The sequence below is a fragment of the Lepidochelys olivacea genome (genome assembly GCF_965140295.1).
Source record: "Lepidochelys olivacea isolate rLepOli2 genome assembly, chromosome: 19".
In the NCBI taxonomy this organism is placed as follows: Eukaryota; Metazoa; Chordata; order Testudines; family Cheloniidae; genus Lepidochelys; species Lepidochelys olivacea.
Window position 1 is genome coordinate 11,258,707 of NC_140429.1, and position 4,867 is coordinate 11,263,573.

Sequence of the window (4,867 nt, forward strand, 5' to 3'; positions counted from 1 at the left end):
TGCCTCTGTTAATTTCCTTCCCTGGGCTCTCTGCTTCGAATCACACTCTTGCATCTGAAACTAGAGCAATGGGCGGGGGGGGTCTGCTCTGCCTTCTGGGAGTGTGAAACTCGCCCCAGGTCAGAGCACCAGCACTAGGCCTCGGCTCCAGGTGACCCATGTTCAGTGCACGCTGGGTGCTGAGCACGTTGGAAAATCTGGCCACTTGTCTAGGTCCCTAAAACAAGAGCTGAGCTCTCGGGTCGGTCACATCCCAAGTGCAGGGGACAAGCGCTCTTGGAGCTCTGGCCCCAGATATGCGTCAGCCGCGTGCCAGCCCTCTGCAGGGGGCTGTCCGCCATCCCAAACTTTGGGTGAGCAAAGCAAAAGGCCTTCCATGATTAGTGGCACTAGGGCAGCTGAAAGCAGGATCGAGGCCTATTGTACTGAGGTACAGTCCCTGCCCTAAAGAGCCTAACAAGATGGGAGCGTTCATGTGAATTTTAAGGGAGTTTACTTCAGTCAGGTTCCTACTGCCTTTTGAATTCCTAAGTGGTCAGACACGGCAGCTTTTCGAAGGCCTGGGCACAACCCACTTGCAGGAGCCAAATTTGAACTTTGCGTGTGCCTGTGTGCTTATCTAGGGCGGGAGGTACCGGGGGAAATGCCATACATCTGATCAAAAGCAGATGGGCCCTCAAGCCGTCGGAGTTGAGTGGGAGCTGGCCAAGGCCCCACGGCACGAAAGAGACTAGCTCTGTTAAGCATGTGGTTTTTGTGCAGGGTAAGTTGGCGACGTTCATCAAGGAAGTACAGTGATGGGGCAGAAAACGGGACTTCTTGTTGTGGTCGTAAAATTCACAAGCCCCAAAAAAGCCAACAGTAACAGGTCAGGCTGTGCTCCCAGCACTGAGAGGGAGGGGCTCAGGCTAGAGCAGCATCCCCTTCTCGGAGCTTCCCTCCTGGCAAGGGCGAGATCTGTGCCTACCCCCTTCAACCCATGGCATAAGGAAGCGGGTATCTGTGGAGGGTGGCAAAGGCTTGGCACTAGGGAACGGGCTTAAAGAGCCAAGATGCTAAGACTTCCAGCGCCTCCCTCAGCGGCTGGGATTCCTGCAGCTCCTGGGCTGAGGGGCTGTTTGCTGACCGGGACTTTGTCAGCATCTTTAGGATAACAGCTTTTATTGGCAGTGCGCAAGGGCTCAGCTGCCAGCCGCTGATAAGAGCAGCGCTGAATGCAGCCTCGGTGCTGGGCCTTGATCCCATCACCCCCTGCCCCCTGTTGTGGCTCCAGCCCCTCCGAGGGTGGGGGCCTTCAGGCCCCGTGCAGCACCCTCTTCCCTTCCACACAGGCAGGGGCGAAATGTGGCCGCTAATGAACGGGCACGGTGTTGCCAGGCAGCAGGGCGGCACGGGATGTGAAGAAGCTAATTTGGAACTGCAACAGGAAGCTAGGGAGGTGGAATATGCAGCCCCAACTGCCTTGGGTCCTGCCTTTCTCCCTGTGTCGTAAGCGACCTGTTGAATCAAAAGGGGAGTGGGCTTGCTGGAGCCTCTCCCAGGTGCAGATACTTCCCCCACCCAAGCTTGGAGTCTTTTGACCTTCCAGGTATGCTGCAAAGCCTGTCGGTCTGAGCTGCCGGGGTAGGGCTGAGGCTGTGGGGAGGGGTCCCAAGCTGCATGGGTTATGTGACAGGATCAGCTGCGCGGGGGAGGCAGTCTGGCAGTGCTGGGGTCTCAGATGGTTTTGTGGCTGGGATCCAGGCTGGTGCTGTGGTTTTTAAATGCACGGTCAGGGCCCCAGAGCTTAGGACGGTGCCTATCGCCATGGAGGTTTATTAATAAATATCATGGGCCTCCCAGTAACAGTTAGGGCCCCAGATGCGAGTGGGACCTCATGGCGCCTGGTGCTGGACACACACAGAATACACAGCAGCTGCCCCAACATGATCACAATCTAAACAGCCAAAGGGTGGCTGGGGAAACAGAGGCAGGTGAAGTGACTTGCCTGTTGTCATACAGCCCGTTGCTGGCAGAGCTGAGAACAAATCCAGATCTCCAGAGTCCCAGGGTAGTTCTCTGCCCTCTAGATCACGCTGCCTCTGTCAACTATTTCAGCCTGATGACCTGACTTAATTGCAACCAGGTAAAACCTGGCTCCTAGGGACAAGCGTTGCCCCCAGCTTCTAGCCACGGGAACTGAGCGGGACTAGGTTTTTGGTCAGGAATTTGTGACAAGTTGAGACCAAAACTTTTCATGGAAAAGGGTTTGTCTAGACAAAACTTGTTGGGAAGGTTTCTCAGGTCCAGGATGGAATTTCTGGTAGAGGGGAGAGAGCGGGACCCCAGAGCAGCTACTCACCTGAGAGCTGGGGGTGCTCACCTGGAACAAGGTTCAGTTTCAAGTCCCTTTTCTGGCTGTGTTGGAACTGGGGTATGAATGTGGGTCTCCAATAGGCCAGAGATGTACCCTAACCACTGGACTCCTGGCTGCTCTGGGTCTCGGTTTCCTCCTCATGGAGAATGGGGCAATTCTGAAATTGGAGTGGGTGGGGACAGGAAAGCTGGTTCCTGCCCCACTCCTGAGCTCTGAGACTCAGGACTTTGGGACGACATTTCCTCCAACTTGCTGGGACTCCCCCTCCCCCTGCATTGTCTCCTCTGAGACCCCAGCCCTGTCAGCGCGAGGGACCACAACGGTCCCACTACTCAGCTCAGGCATGAGGGTCGATGGGGACAAACGGGGCAGCAGTGTGTTGGGGCTAACCACGGAGCTGTCTCCTCAGCGTAGGCTCTGCTGAGCCGGACACATGGGTGGGGCCACGCCACGCTAGCTGAAGCGGTCCTGGGGCTGTGACAGGGCTCTGAGCCAGTTCCCCTAGCCGGCCAGCCAGCTGGGTGGGGATGGGACTGCTTGTTTATTCCAGGCGAGAGCTCAAGGCCACCTTGGCTGCCTTTTCTCTCTGCCTCTCCCCCTCCTGGGATGATAATCGCTCCCGGTGAAGGACAGTTTGCACAGTGTTATCTGCAGTGGCTTCTCCTCAGTCTTTGCATGGAGTCCCTGGCTGGGGTGCTGCTGGGCGTGAGCTGAGCCTCGCTAACCGGAACGGCTCCCATCTGGCCCTTTGGTTTAACAGCTTTTCCCTCAAGGTGAGAGCCAAGGTTTGCTTAAAGTGGGGGTGGGGCACAGGAGGGTGTCTCTCTCCCTCCCTCAGCCCCCCCCCAGGATGGTGGCTCAGCACATGTGAGGGAACCCCAATCACCCCGCGCCCCGACAAATCAACCTGTGGCCTGCATGGGGGAACTAGCCACAATGGCCTGATCCTGAGCCCCCCTGTGGGGTGGAAGCGTGGCCTGAGCACGGGTTGGGGTGGGGGAGTTTGACTTCTGGCCCCAGATCCTCAGAGGCATTGCAGCACCTAAATCCTACTGGTTTCAATAGGAGTGAGGTGCCTGGAAGCTTCTGGGGAATCGGAGACTTGGCTCCCAAGTGCCCTCTGATGGTGGCTGCCTCCATCTGTCTGTCTGTCCAACTAGAGCCTGTGATCTCAGCCTGTGCCCCATGGGCTGTTTGCATCCCTGTCAGGATGGCCCATGTGCTGTCCTCAGGGCTGCACAGGTAGGGTGTATATGGTGTGGTTGTGTCCCACAGAGAGCTGCCTCGGCGGCCCCTATGGTAAATAGGTTGCAAACTGGAGGCTCTTTGGGGGCTGGTGTTTGGAGGGGCGGGGCGAGGTATCTCAGGCTGGGCACCCCAAACTCGAGGCTCCTCTTCCACGCCTGCAGCTGCCCCAATGCCCTCCTGAGGTGGGCTCAGTTTATTGGCCTCCCTCCCCAGGCTGTAACCAAGCTTGTGGGCGAGTTTCGGCTCTCTGAGGCCCGGGTGCTGCTCTGCAGGAGGGCAGCATGTGGGCCCCGGCCGGCCGGCTTCACAAGCCTGAGCCCCGCTCCACCCAGAGCGCCCTCAGCCAGGGGCGGAGCGGGAGGCCTGCATCGTCCCTGTGTGCTGCCCGGGGATAGAAACCAGCATGGAGCACCGTGCTGGCCTTGCTCCTCGGCCCGAGACGGCAGCAGTTCCTTGGCTTCAGCTCATGAACCTGCACCTGGCTGCTCAGTGCAAAGCCAGACTCCACCCTGGTGCCGTGGCACCAACTTCAGTGGGCTCTGGCCGGGGATCGATTCAAGCCAACGGGCCAGAAGTCAGGGTCCCGGTCGGTCCTGTGGTCTCTACAGGGGTTGGCATAAAAAAAAAAAAGGAAGGAGCCTTTTGCAGGTGAATCACATGGCAACAACTACACCAGGCAAGCTCCTGACCAATCTCCATCCACGTTCTCCGACCGTGCCCATCCCTGTGGCATCTGGCCAGGTGAGATCACAGTTATTCCCGTGCTGAAGTAGCTGCCTTCTTTGCAGGCCTGACGCCTCGAAGGCCGAGGCAAAACCATCACTGCCCCCTTATCTGCGCCGATAAGTGTTTATCGGCTCTGGGGGCTGCGGGCTAAACCAACTCCCCGCTCCGCAGTGGAGGGGGGGTGGGGCAGGGTCTTGGATTTACTGTCTCTGCTTAGGAACAGTGCAGCCGGGCAGCCCCAAGGTCAACTCGGCTGGATGCTGACAGCACTGGATTTACCGATTCTCTGCTTAGGAATGGTGCAGCAAAGGAGCAGCCCCAGGGCCCGGCTGCTCGTGCCCTGCACTTCAAGGCCAGGCCTTGTGTGGGAAAGACAATTGTAAGTGGAAGAGAGAGCCCAGGAGAAGTGTTAGTAACATGAATGGTCCTGCTGCCGTGGGCTTGCCTGGGACTGAAGAGTACTGAGGCTGTGGTAATCTATTTGAAGGGCTTTTTGGGGCTCTCCCCTCCTGGCTGACAGCCTGACTCCACCATGGT